The sequence below is a fragment of the Papio anubis genome, chromosome 5, assembly GCF_008728515.1.
Source record: "Papio anubis isolate 15944 chromosome 5, Panubis1.0, whole genome shotgun sequence".
Taxonomy (NCBI): domain Eukaryota; kingdom Metazoa; phylum Chordata; class Mammalia; order Primates; family Cercopithecidae; genus Papio; species Papio anubis.
In genome coordinates, this window is record NC_044980.1 from 150,642,182 (window position 1) to 150,657,096 (window position 14,915).

Here is a 14,915-nt window from a genome sequence, read left to right on the forward strand (position 1 = left end):
TCTGTATAAACTTGAAGGAGAACTTGCTGTTTGTGGAGCGGGCTCCAGGCTGCATGGGGCACTGGCAGACACATTGGCTGTGCCCCTGGCTTCTGCCCCATCTCCAGAACCTCTTGCGGATCCGCCTTGGTTCTCTGAATGTTCTTAGTGCAGCAATTTTTAAGGACTGAATTGTGACCCCCATGTCCCCAACATTCATATGTCACAGCCCTAATCCCCAGTGTGACTGTATCTGGAGATAAGGCCTTTGAAGAGGTGATTTAAAATTAAGGCCTGTAAAGATTTTTTTTGAGACAGAGTCTTACTCTGTTGCCCAGCCTGGAGTGCAGTGGCATGATCTCGGCTTACTCTGCCTCCTAAGTTCAAGTGATCCTCCTGACTTAGCCCCCCTAGTAGCTGGAATTATAGCCACCACCCCCAGCTAATTTCTGTATTTTTAGTAGAGATGGAGTTTCACCATGTTGGCCAAGCTAGTCTTGAACTCCTGGCCTCAGGTGATTCACCTGCCTTGGCCTCCCAAAGTGCTGGGATTACAGGCGTAAGGCACTGCGCCCAGCCAGGCCTTTAAAGTTTAAATAAGGACATAAGGATGGGGTCCCAATCAAACAGGACTGGCTTCCTTATAAAAAGAGGAAGAGACACCAGGGATGCATGGGCACAGAAAAAAGACCATGTGAGGACACAGAGAAAACTCTGCAAGACAAGGAGGGTGGCCTCCGAAGAACCTAACCCTGTTGGCACCTTGATCTTGGACTGCCAGCCTCTAGAACGATGAGAAAATAATTGCTGTTTAAGCTTCCAGTTTGTGATATTATGGCAGCACTTGCACACTAATACAGCAGTTAAAGGTGGGAGTGGTAGGCTCCCTGAGACTCAAGCTTGGAGCTGGCAGAGACCCTGCGCTGTACCCTGTGGCATGGGAAAGTGTGCTGCTGTTGGTCAGATCTGCCAAAGGCTGGGGATGCAAAGGGATGGTGCAGACTCCAGCTTGGACCTCTTGTAGCCCAAGAGCAGATCGAAAGGCATTGCCTTGTTGTACCTCTGGCCCATTGCAAGTCTTTTTTTTTCCTCGAGAATCTGAAATCCTTTATTGGAACATAATCGCTGTTTGTCAAATAGAAGACACAGAAAGCAAACGACAGTGAAAACAGAACCCAGTGACCAGAGCCAGTCCCTTGGTTGGGGACCCTCCCCTACTACCTGGTGGACCAGCCTGGCGACCTCTGTCCCTCCCCGGACCCCCGGGCCTTTGGCATAATGCTGATGAGGGGCTGCAGGCAGTGAAGCCCCTTGATTCAAAGCAGAGACTTGAGTGGGCGCTGGAGAGTGGGGGCAGTGAAGAGGCCAGGAAGGGCTCGGTGGGCCCCCCGGCTGGGCCAAGGCTAGTGGAGGAAGCCAGGAGCGGGTGAGATGGCGTCTGTTTTCTGAAAAGGGGCGCGTAGGGGCCTGCAAGCAGGCGGCGGTGGCGGCTGGGGGGTGGGGGTCACACGCGGACATCCTTCTCATCACCCGTCTTGGGAACAGTTTCCAGCAGCGGTTCCCCGGGACCCGCCTCCATTCCCACCTTGGCCTCGCTGGCCTTAGAGTTGGGGACTCAGAGGCAGAGTCAAAGCAGCGCTGCATGTGGTACTTCGTGTCGGTAGGGTCCATCTTGCTGATGGCGTCTTGCAGCATCTGCACGTCTTTCACATCAAAGCACTTCTGGAGATCCTCTGGGAGGGGAGGGACTCGCAGACCTCGCCGGGGTCCAGGCCGCCAGGGCCGAGCCGCTTCTCTTGCTCCTCCTCCTCGTACTCCTTCATGGCCCTCTCGATGTGCAGCTTGGCACGGACCCGCACATGCTCCTTGAAGGCTTCCAGTTCGTCGTCGAAGCCCTCCATGTACTGGCGATCGGCTGTCTTAGTCTTAGTGAAGAACTGCCAGAAGCAGGCCCGGGGGTCCACCTTCAGGCTCTTGGCCAGCTCCAGGATAAACTGCATGACGATTGTCTTGGGGACTACCTGCTCCATGAGTGCACATTTCTCCTCCACCTCTAGATCAATGCATCAGATGACCAAGTAATTGGCTGTCTCCTCGCACACCAGGTGGACGTTGTCTGACAGGTACTCTTGGCTGTCATCCCAGTGACGAGCATGCCGAAGTGCTTGGTCTGTTTCTCGTACTTTTCTACGAAGGTCTTGTGTTTCTGCTCCCTCACCTCCTCTGAGTCCTCCTCCACCTTCTCGGGCTTGGTGTTGACCATGCTCTTGCTGAAACCGTCTTTTCTGAGCGTGTCCACGTTCCAGGGCATGTTCTTCTCCTTCTTGTGCATCTCCTCCAGCTTCTGCTCCCAGCCCGGATCCTCCTTGCGCAGCTGCTGCGCCTTGGCCTGCAGCCGCCCCAGCTCTGCCTTGCCGCCCTCGGCCACCTCCAGCTCCTTCAGCTTCCTCTGGCGCTCGGCCACCTTGCGCTTGCACTCGTGGCGGCCCCTGTCCAGTTCCTCCTTCTCTCTCTGGAACTGCTCCATGCGCTGCCCCCGGGCCTGGTGCCGCCAGTGGAAGAGGCTGGCCGTGTCGATGTTGGGGTGCGTCTAGTCTTCATCATTAGACACCTCTATGTGGTCCCACATGCTGTAGTCCACCATCTTGCCTTGGCGGCCCAGCCCACTCTGGCTTGGGTGGCGGCGGCAGCAGCGCTGGAGACTCCCAAGGCAAGTCTTAAATCTCTTCATGTGTGGAACCTACGGACACCATCAACTCTGTCTGTTGCCACGTGAGGGGGAAGGTCCTTGTAGTCATAAAATGGCTCCACATAGGGTTTAGTTCATCTTTTTGAGGGATATGGAATACATTCATCCATGGAGCATTGATTATTTGCTCCAACGAGTCTCTCTTGCTGGAATTGAGAATGAGAAATTTCTTAAGCAGGTTTTCACCTTCCATGAACAAGTAGAAGTGAATGTGATACATTCCACTCTGTACTTCATCCTACAGCTCCTTGAAGTTCTGTCCATCAAAGGCAGGGATCCATTGACCAGTATATAGAAACTGACTCCCGAAATCCATGGTGGGTCCGTCATACTTTTGACCACAAAGAGTTCCAGGGCAGCAAAAGGGATAACTGGAAGGAAGACAACCGCCTTGTTGACAAAGGTGAATTTGTTGCCGATGCCAAAGTCTGCAATCTTGATGTTCATGTCAGCATCCAAGGGCAGGTTTTCTGCCACATATTTATGTGTATATATATACGTGTGTGTGTGTGTGTGTGTATATATATATATATATTTTTTTTTTTTTTTTTTGAGACGGAGTTTCACTCTTGTTGCCCAGGCTGGAGTGCAATGGTGCAATCTCGGCTCACTACATCCTCTGCCTTCCAGGTTCAAGTGATTCTCCTGCCTCAGTCTCCCGAGTAGCTGGGATTACAGGCATCCTCCACCATGCCCGGCTAATTTTGTATTTTTAGTAGAGATAGGGTTTCTCCATGTTGGTCAGGCTGGTCTCCAACTCCCGACCTCAGGTGATCCACCCATCTTGGCCTCCCAAAGTGCTGGGATTAAAGGCATGAGCCACCGTGCCTGGCCTGTATATTTGTTTCAGACAGATTTTTGCTCTTGTCACCCAGGCTGGAGTGCAGTGGCGTGATCTTGGCTCACTGCAACCTCCGCTCCCTGGGTTGAAGCAATTCTCCTGCCTCAGCCTCCCGAGTAGCTGGTATTACAGGTGCATGCCACCAAGCCCAGCTAATTTTTGCATTTTTAGTAGAGACAGGGTTTCACCATGTTGGCTAGGCTGGTCTCTTCTCCTTGTTGTGCATCTCCTGACCTTAGGTGGACTGCCTGTCTCAGCCTCCCAAAGTGCTGGGATTACAGGTGTCAGCCACCATGCCCAACCATCTGCTTTTGAGTCTCTATGAACAACAAGCTTCTGGTGACAGTAATGCACAGCAGATCCTATCTGGCGGAATTTGACTTGGTCGTCTTGTTACGGAGCAAAAGGGGCTCACTGCCCAATGTGCTGCCAGCCAATACATTGACTCCAGGTTCTGGGGAAAAGCAAAGCTTTTTGTTGCAGGTTGACCAATAAGGAGACAGGAGTCCAGCTCAAATCTGTCTCCCTGTGCTGGCTTTAAGGCAATATTATTAGAAAAGGTTTGGGGGTGAATTCTGAGATTAGCAGGTGGTTGGTGGAAGGAAAGGGGAGGTCTGGGAAGTCCTCCAGCATATGCAGGCATCTCTTCATGCTTCCTCATGGGTCGCATGTGCAAATTCGGGAGGAGTTAGTATGAAACATCTGATGGAGATCCAGACTGTGAGGTAAGAAACCTTGTTTTCCACAGATTCCATTTGGCCATATTGGTTCCAACCAATTTCAGTCAATTTTTAAATCTCGTAAGCAGAAGGAATTTCAGCAATTTGGCAAGTTATTTCTTATCTGTGATCCTGAAAACTCAAGAATTTCTGTTAGTCACTGGTTTCTTGAACTCTTTGGGTCACGGTTTCACTCTTTTTCTTTCATACTTCCATGAGGCAGGAGGACTCTTCTCCAGTGGTGTAGTCTGTGACAAGGAATCTTGTTCTCAGTCTCAATCCCTGCAAATAATTTCACCGTGATGGGATAATTCTAAGCCTTCATGCTTTTTACTTCGCGGGATCGGCTCTGGAAGCTAGAGGAATTCTGTTGAGTCTGGTCAATGATGCTCATGGCTACATATTTCCCAGTAAGGATGTGCCAGGCCAGCTTTGATAGGCAAAGGTACCCTTGATGATGGTGTTGAGGAGCTGGTGTTTGCTGACATGGGCGTTCTCAGCCGAGATGGACAAGAGGCCCTGCCGTACGTTGGACTTAACTGCTGGGCTTGAAGGCAGAGTGCCCCAAAGTCAGCTTAAAACTGAGAAAAGCTAGAGAGAAGCTTGGTCTAGACTACCTCAAAAGAAAAATCACTCCCAAAGACCACCTGACCGACTGATCTTTATAATGGGATCAACACACAATGCTAAAGTAAAAATAAAAATCAGGTACTAAAAAATTTTTTTTTTAAATGAAGAAAAGAAGGGCTGGGCGCGGTGGTTCACGCCTGTAATCCCAGCACTTTCAGAGGCTGAGGTGGGTGGATCACGACCAGGAGATCGAGACCATCATGGCTAACACAGCGAAACCCCGTCTTTACTAAAATACAAAAAATTAGCCAGGCTTGGTGGTGGGCATCCCCTTAGTCCCAGCTACTTAGGAAGCTGAGGCAGGAAGAATGGTGTGAACCAGGAGGCAGAGGTTGCAGTGAGCGAGATGGCGCCACTGCACTCCAGCCTAGGTGACAGAGTGAACTCTGCCTCGAAAGGGAAGGGAAGTGAATAAGAATGAGAGAAAAACAGTTTAGGCGCAGTGGCTCACCTGTAATCCCAGCACTTTGGGAGGCTGAGGTGGGAGGATGCGCAAACTCAAAGGAAGTTAGAATCTCGGCAACAAATGAGACCATCTATTATAAAGTCGCGTAAGATCGCGCTAATAAAGCATCATCAAAGAACTCAAAGGCATCGCTCGAAATAAATGGATAAATGAGAAAAAGAATGGGGGGGGAGAGAGAGAGAGTTAATAACAAATGAAAAAGACAGAAAGCCTACAATGCCAAAAAGAAAACAAGTTAACTATGTGCAAAATCCATAGGTCATTAGAAAACAAGCGTCAAACTAAACCTCGGCTCGCGCAACAGAGACTTATGCAGAGTGCCGCCAGATTCTCTAACAGTGGCTTCTTATGAGGTCATAGCAAGAAAGGGACCTTTCATGGCTGATGATAATCCACAGTGGTTTCCTCATTTTTTGGTCTCAAGAAAGCCTTACTCTTAAAAACATTTTGAGAACCTGAACAGCAACAGCTTTTCCTTTATGTAGGTTACAGATATTGCTATTTGCCTTATTAGAAATTAAAACCCATACAATGCTTTAGTGGCTTTTTCATTTCTAGCTCGAAAAGCTATAACATTTTTTGGCTTATTATGTTTTTAAATGTTCAAATATGGAGTGATTTTTAATTTATCTTTTTATTAGTTTTTAAATTTTATTTGTATTTTAGTGTATCTATAATAAAAGGACTCTGTATAAACAAAAATAACTAAAATACCGTTCTAAAAACAATAATTCCTCAATGTTAACATATTTTCAGTGTTAAAACTTTTAATTGTCCCATATATTTTCAATTAAAAATTTTTTATTTTATTAAAAACTTTTTTCATTTATTTATTTATTTATTTATTTATTTATTTATGAGATAGGGTCTCACTCTGTCACCCAGGCTGGAGTGCAGTGGTATGATCTCTGCTCACTGCAACCTCCACCTCTCAGGTTCAAGCCTCCTGAGTAGCTGGGACTACAAGTGTGTATTTTTTAGTGGAGATGGGGTTTCACCGTGCTGGCCATCTTGACCAACAAGTTGACCTCAAGTGATCCTCCCGCCTCAACCTCCTAAAGTGCTGGGATTACAGGCGTGAGTCACTGCACCTGGCCATTTTGAAATTTTTTGTTTTGCCAGGCGCGGTGGCTCACGCCTGTAATCCCAGCTCTCAGGGAGGCAGAGGCGGGAGGATAGCTTGAGCCCAGGAGTTCGAGACCTGCCTGGGTAATATAGCAAGACCCCGTTCTCCACGAAAAGGAAAAAAAAAAAAAAAAAAAAAAAAAAAAAAAAGAAATTTTTTGTTTTTCAGATTGTCTGTTTGAATCAGGAACCAAATAAGGTCCATATATTGTGATTGATTGATATTATGTCCTTTAAAAGGCTTTTAAAATCTATCAGTTTCCACTCTAATCTCCTTTATAATTTATTTTTGAGAAATCCAGATCGTCAGCATCCTCCTGTTTTGAGTTTGCTGGTTGTATTCGTGGTATAGATTAGCCAGTTTCTCTGTATTTTCTGTACATTGATAGTTGAATCTTGAGGTTTGATCAGATTTAGATGTGAATTTTTTTTGGTAAGACTCCTTTACAGGTGGTGCTCTGCTTTTTTATTGGGAGCCACCTGATGTCTGATGAGCTCTCTTTTTGTGATATTCACAGACTTTCATTCTAATTTCCTAGATCTATTAAATCATGATGAGTAACATGATGGTTAATTTTAGGTACCAACTTGAGTGGGCTAAGGGATGCCCCAATAGCTGGTAACATATTATTTCTGCATGTGTCCGTGTGAGTATTTCTGGAAGAGATTAGCATTTGAACTAGTAGACTGAGGGTCTTAGTCTGTTTGTGCTGCTACAACAAAATACCTGAGACTGGGTAATTTTTTATTTGTATTTTTGTATTTAATTATTTATTTGTTTTTGAGAGAGAGTTTAGCTCTTGTTGCCCAAGCTGGAGTGCAATGGTGCGATCTCGACTCACCACAACCTATGCCTCGCCTCCCTGCCTCAGCTTCCCAAGTAGCTGGGATTACAGGCGCATGCCACCACGCTGGACTAAATTTTGTATTTTTAGTGAAGACGGGGTTTCACCATGTTGGCCAGGCTGGTCTTGAACTCCTGACCTCAAGGGATTGCCTGCTTTGGCCTCCCAAAGTGCTGAGATTACAAGTGTGAGCCACCACGCCTGGCCCATTTTTTTTTTTTTTTTTTAAATAGAGATGGGGGTCTCATTACATTACCCAGGCTGGTCTCGAACTCCAGGGCTCAAGCAATCCTCCCACCTTGGCCTCACAAAGTGCTGGGATTACAGGCATGAGCTGTCGCACCTGACCAAAATACCTGAGACTGGGTATTTTATAAAGAACAGACATTTATTTCTCCTAGTTCTGGAGGTTGGAAAGTTCAAGACCAAGGCTCTGGCAGTTGAGGATGTTTGGTGAGGCTACGTCCTCTAGACAGGTGGAATGCTGTGTCCTTGCATAGCAAAAAGGCTAAAGAGCAAGCTAAGACCTAGACAAATGCCATAAAAAGCCTTTTTCATAAGGGCCTTCATCTCTTTCACAAGAGAGCAGCCCTCGTGGTGTAATCACCTGTTAAAGTTCCGTCTTTTAATACTATTACCTTGACAACACCTGGATTTTGGAGGGGTTGTCACATTCAGACCGTAGCACTGAGTAAAGAAGATCCCCCTCCCTCATGTGGGTGGGCAACATCCTAGCTGCTGAGGGCCTGAATAGAACAAAAAGGCAGGGGAATTGTGAATTCAATCTATCTGCTTGATTTGGGACATCCAGCGCTCTTGCTCTGCAACGTTGGAACTCCATGTTCCTAAGCCTTCAGACTCAGGCAGGGATTTTCACCATCAGATCTCCCACTTCCTGTTTTTGGACCTTGGCACTCAGACTGGAGCTTATACCATCGGCTTTCTGGCTCCCAGGCCTTCAGGCTTGAACTAGAACTAAACTGCTTGCTTTCCCGGGCCTCCAGTTTGCAGATGGCAATTTATGGAACTTCTCAGCCTCCCTAATCATGTGAGTTAATCCCTCATAATAAGTCTCTTTCTATATATCTCTATATATCCTATTTGCTTTGCTTCTCTGGAGAGCCCTGACTGATACAAATAGCAAAATAAGGCCGGGTGCGATGGCTCATGCCTGTAATCCTAGCACTTTGGGAGGCTGAGGGCTGAGGTGGACAGATTGCCTGAGCTCAGGAGTTTGAGACCAGCCTGGGCAACATGGTGAAACTCCATCTCTACTAAAAATACAAAAATTAGCTGAGCATGGAGGCATGTGCCTGTAGTCCCAGCTACTTGGGAGGTTGAGACAGGAGAATTGATTGACCCCAGGAGGCAGAGGTTGCACTGAGCCGAGATAGTGCCACTGCACTCCAGCCTGGGTGACAGAGCAAGCCTCCATCTCCAAAAAAAAAAAAAAAAAAAAAAAAGGGCAAAATAATAAATCTATCATCCCTTCTTTAATTATTGGCTGGAATACTTTAACAGAGAGAAATGTGTCATCTATTGTTATAAACTTCCAACTCACTTAACTTGGGATGAGAGATGATTCCTGTTCTTGCAATAAAAGGTATTTTGAAAGGTTCCAAATTAAGCTAAAGAAATAAATCGCTGAGAGAGGAATTTTGGCATCAGAAACATCACTTTAAATGTTTGAGGTCCTGAGAATATTTGAGGTCTTGTTATGGCTGAAATAATATAAAGTGAGTAATCTACAGTGCTACCCACAGCTCTCAACAATGTGCCCAACCCGCAATACACATTCAGTACATATTAGCCATTATTAACATCATATAATCTAACCATCGCATTTTAGATGTGGAAAATCCGGGGTTATTCATTTGTTTGTTCACTCAACAAATGCTTACTGAGCCCTTATTAAACTCTCTGAGGAGGCACAGTTCTAGGGGCTGGGGAAACCACAAAACCACGTCTCTGAGTTTGTTGTCCTTTGTTGTGAGTTGTGGGAAATCTAAGAGGGTGATAAATGATTTGAAGGAAATAAACAGGGTGATGTGTTAGTCCTAGTGGGTGGGGCATTACTTTAGGTGGGGTGCTAACATTGGGAGAAAGGAGCCCAACAGGTAGAGGCGTAGAAAGAGGATTTTCCACGCAGGGGATACTGCAAGTGCAAAGGTTCCAAGGTGGGAATAAGCTGGATATGTTCCTGGAGCAGAAAGGCAATCGGCGTGGTTGAGTCTGAATGAGCAGGCAGAAGGGTGGTAGAAGGTCCGTCCGTGTAGAGAGACAGGTGGAAGCAGAGATGAGAATCCCGTTTTCCTGGGGGCTTCTGCATTGGTATATTTTGTATATCACTTTGTACGATTCTGGGGCCCACTTTGTATGATTTGCGGCTACAAAACACAGTGTTTTCAAAGTCACTTTCCTCCTCCTGCCTGCTTAGACCTGTGCCTTTTAAGAGCCAGTTCTGAAGCAGACAGCAGTTCGGTGCTGCAGCCCAGATTTTCCTTCCCGCGGCTTGCAGCCCCTAGTGTTTTCAGGGACCGCTGGTGAGAGCGGCTGATTTGGAGTTGAAGAGCCAGCCCCTGGGCCATTCCAGCTTTGTGCTCTGCCCTGACCTCTGGTGGAACCGGCCTGTTAAGACATAGACCAAGTGGGAATCTGGCAGTCCTTGCCTCCTTCTCCCATTTGGCTGGGAGTATGCGCTGTATTATGAAGGCCTCCAGCTCCTCAGGTCTGCCTCAGGTTTTCAGGACTTTTGGAGGGACAGGATTTCAGACACTGCCATGGGATGGCCCAGTGACTTTTGACCATCCAACACCTCTTGGCCTAGGGATTGGCTCAGAAAGGGCACATGACCCAGTCTGGGCAAGTCAGGTCTTCCCTAAGCATTGGTACAGGGACCTTGGGAGACAGAACATCTTTTTACCTGGGATTTGGAGTTATAACGTCCTTTTATACTTGGACTGACAGTCTCCATCTCTGTGGCCACACAGAGGGAGGCTTCCTGAGAATTTAAATCAATACTAAGGAGGAAGGTGGGGTCTGCAGATGTGATGGGAGGCATCGTTTAAGCTCCTGCTTCGGTTTGGGCTTAGACTGAGCCAATAAATAACTTTTTCTCTTAAGCTAGTTTCAGTTGGGTTCCTGTCGTTTGCAACTGGAAATCTCCTAATTACTATGTCAATCAGTGCTAGCCATCACTATTAGTAGTGGTAGTAATCAAAAGTAAGTTTGAAGTAGATATACAATGGCACTCTATGGCACAAACCACATTTGTCACTATATAGTGATCTGTTTTTCTGTTTCTAAATGTTGGTCTCTCTCATTCCATAAAGGCAGGAACCATATTTGTTTTGCTCATCAGTCTAGCTCACTGTCTAGTTGAGTAAGGCCTCAGTAAATACTTGTGGAATGAATAAATGGTTGCATGGCAATGTTTACTGATGTGAGAAAGTAACTTACATTCTCTAATACTGTTGTAGCCATCTAGGGGAATGTGCTTATTCTTTAGCTCGTCATGCTGAAGGGTTTACGGGCAAAGTTGGATGATATCTACTGCAACTTAGTTGGTTCAGGAAAAAAAAAAGTGTATCTGTATGTGTATATCAATGACACAACCACAATGTGAAAGTTTAAGAGCTTTTAGCACTCACTACAGCCCCATGCCCCCATCACTCACATTAAATAATGATCTGATGAGCCATCTTGTTTCATTTCTACTCCCACTACCTTCCTCTCTCAATAGACTTATTTTGGAATTATTTACTTTGAAATAATTTCAAGCTTGCAAAAAAATTGCAAGTATAGTTTAGAGAATACCCAAATACTCTTTATTTAAATTCACTATTTTTTAACATCTTGCCACGCTCCCTCATGTGCAATGTATGTGTATATATATCTGTATGTGTTTACAGATATATGTGCATGTAGACATAAAATCGTTAATTTTTGGACTGAGAGTAGGCTGCATGGCTAAGGTCTCTTTATTTCATGTATGTGTATATGTGTGTTGAGAAAGAGAGTACAAATACAGCAAAATGTTAATCATTATTGAAATTAAGTGGTGGCTACAGAGGTATTCATTGTACTGTTCTTTCAATTTCTATGTATTTAAAAATTATCAGAATTAAAAAATAGGAAAAGAAAAAATATTACCATTGTCTTGATGTGTAGTCGTGATCACCCTGTTTTTAAGAAATTTCCAATCATGGTCAGGCATGGTGGCTCACGCCTGTAACCTCAGCACTTCAGGAGGCCCAGGTGGGCAGATCACTTGAGGTCAGGAGTTCAAGACCAGCCTGGCCAACATGGAAAAACCCCGTCTCTACTAAAGATACAAAAATCAGCTGGGTGTGGTGGTGTGCACCTGTAATCCCAGCTATTAAGGAGGTTGAGGAAGGAGAATTGCTTGAACCCAGGAGGTAGAGGTTGCAGTGAGTCAAGATCATGCCACTGCACTCCAGCCTGGGGGACAGAGTGAGACTCCATCTCAAGAAAAAAAAAAAAAAGAAATTTCCAATCCCCGAATTATAGGATAAATATTAGGGGAAAAACTATTTGCATTATAAAGAAATGTTCCTGTTCTGGGAAAAATATCTACTCAAGTCTTCTTCAAATAGTAGCAATTAAAATGATCCAATGAAGGCATAGAGTTCAGCTGCAGAGGAAATGAAATTAGCCCAAGAGAACAAATCTTTTCTTTCCCTTTTCCCTTCCTTTCTTCCTTCATCTTTCTCTAGTTTGCTAAAATTTTTTAAAAAGCTCTTTTGTTTTTTGATTATAAAGTCACTGTAAAAAAAGAAGTTCAGACAATAATGAAAGAGGTAAAGAAGACATTAAAATTATCCGTGATGTTCCATTCTAAAATAATAGTGAAAACAACACAAAACACTGTTCTAAACACATTCATACTTTACTAATAGCCCAAGGAAGTAGTTTCTACTGTCATTCACATTTTACAGGTGGGGAAGTTGAGGCACAAAGGGTTTAAGTAAATTTCTTAAGATGAAAGTCCAACTCCACCTAAGAGTTGGAAGAGCTTGAATTTGAACTCAGGCAATCCGACTCTAAAACCGTGCTCTTCACCACTATCCTACCCCACCTTGCTGAGAGAGAGGCACTTCAAACCCTTTGGTAAATAGTCTTTTGTACAGATATGCACTCTTGCTCACATACACACAAGTGCACACATACACAATAATCACGCACATGATCTTATGCATATACACAGACATGTGCACATACATGTCACAAACACACATATAAGCACATCCACATTTTACAAAACAATCATTTTATTTATGGCGCTTGACATGGTTAGGCTTTGTGTCCCCACCGAAATCTCATCTTGAATGGTCAAGTTTGGGACAGGTGAAGGTAATTGAATCACGGCGGCGGTTCCCCCATGCTGTTCTCGTGATAGCGAGTGAGTTCTCACGAGATCTGATGGTTTTATAAGTGTCTGACATTTCCCCTGCTTGCATTCACTCTGTCTTGTCGCTCTATGCGGAAGGTTTCTGCTTCTCCTTTGCCCTCCGCCATGATTGTAAGTTTCCCGACGCTTTCCCAGCAGTGTGGAACTGTGAGTCAATTAAACCTTTTTCCTTTATAAATTACCCGGTCGCAGATATTTCGTCATAGCAGTGTGAGAACAGACTAATACAGTGCTTCATGATTCACGTTTTACATACAAAAGTAAGCAGGAGAGTTTGATGAACCCCTGTTTTGAGTGAAACAATCAACTTTACTGTCTCCAGCACCTGAGAGGCCTGGACAGAAGAGGACCAGGAAGGGGACTACCGGATTGGGTTCCTTTGTGGTGGCCTTGCTATCAAGGGTCAGGTTGCAGGCATGGCTTCAATGACGCAACCACAGTGTGAATGTTTAGTTTTTAGCACTCACTACAACCACACGTGCCAATCACTCAGATTCAATAATAATTTGATGACTCATCTTGTTTCATCTCTACTTCCACTACTTTTTTCTCTGTATAGATTTTTTGGAATTATTTACTTTGAAATAACTTCAAACTGGCAGGAGTATTACTAGTATAGAAAATACGAAGCTGGGCCGGGCTTGATGGCTCACGCCTGTAATCCCAGCACTTTGAGAGGCTGAGGCGGGTGGATCACGAGGTCAGCAGTTCCAGACCAGCCTGACCAACATGGTGAAACCCCGTCTCTACTAAAAATATGAAAAAATTAGCTGGGCGGGGTGGCAGGTGCCTGCAATCCCAGCGACTTGGAAGGCTGAGACAGGAGAATTGCTTGAAACCGGAAGGCGGAGGTTGCAGTTAGCTGCGATTGCCACTGCACTGTAGCCTAGGCAATAAGAGCAAAACTCCGTCTCAAAGAAAGAAAATACCCAGCTGGGCACGGTGGCTCATGCCTATAATCCCAGCAGTTTGGGAGGCCTAGGCAGGTGGCTCACCTGAGGTCAGGAGTTCGAGACCAGTCTGGCCGACATGGTGAAACCCTGTCTCTACTAAAAATACAAAAAATTACTGGGGCGTGGTGGTGGACACCTGTAATCCTAGCTACTCAGGAGGCTGAGGCAGGAGAATCGCTTGAATCTGGGAGGTGGAGGTTGCAGTGAGCTGAGATCTCACTACTGCACTCCAGCCTGGGTGACAGAGGGTGACTTCATCTTCAAAGATACCAAATGCCCTTTATCCAAATTGACTAATTTTTAACCTCTTGCCACATATGCTTTATAATTCTCTCTCTCTGACTTGCTCTATATATGTGTGTGTGTATATATATATATATCTGTATGTGTATATACTTGTATACATATATATATAATCATTAATTTTTAGGCCATCTGACAGTAGGCTGCATGGCTAAGGCACCTTTACTTCATACTTCAATATCCGTTTCCTGAGAACAAGGATATTTTCCTACACAGCCATAGTAACTAAATGGAGGAAAGTTAGTTGGTAACAATACTTATATCTACGGTCCATATTCCAGTATTGTCAATTGTCCCAATAATGTCCCTTATAATATTTTTTTAACCCCTAGTCCAGGATCTCGTCCAAGGTCATGCATCACATTTGGTTGTCATGTCTTGTTGGTCTCTTTTCATTGGAACTGTTCTTTAGCCTTTCTTTGCCTTTGATGACATTGACATTTTGGAAGAATAAAGGCTATGTATCTTATAGAATGTTCCTTGATTTGGGTTTATCTTAAGTTTTCTATCGGCTATGTTCAGGTTAGGTCTTCCTGGTCAGAATGCTACTGGGCCAGGACATTGTGTCTATCTCAGGAAATCACATCTGTAGGTACACAATGTCCATTGATGGAGGTAATTTTCATCACTGGGTCAAGGTATTGTCCAGTTTCCCTGTGGTATGACATGCTTTTAAACATTTAATAACATATGGTATTTTTTTTAAAGCAAGAAAAGTAAGACCTACAGTATTGTTTTTCACGATGATGGTATTGCTACCACCATTATCACCATCATCACTATCACCATCATGCAAGACTTCTGTGTTGGGTGCTGTATAAGTGCTTTACCTGCTTTACTACGAAATCACAACTGCTCTGTGAATAAGAGGCAC

At 45.0% G+C, this 14,915-nt stretch overlaps 1 pseudogene; it reads right to left on the bottom strand.

Moving 5' to 3' along the window:
- Positions 1-1,112: 1,112 nt before the first annotated feature.
- LOC101020444 lies at positions 1,113-2,623 on the bottom strand (annotated as a pseudogene).
- Between the last annotated feature and the right edge of the window lie 12,292 nt (positions 2,624-14,915).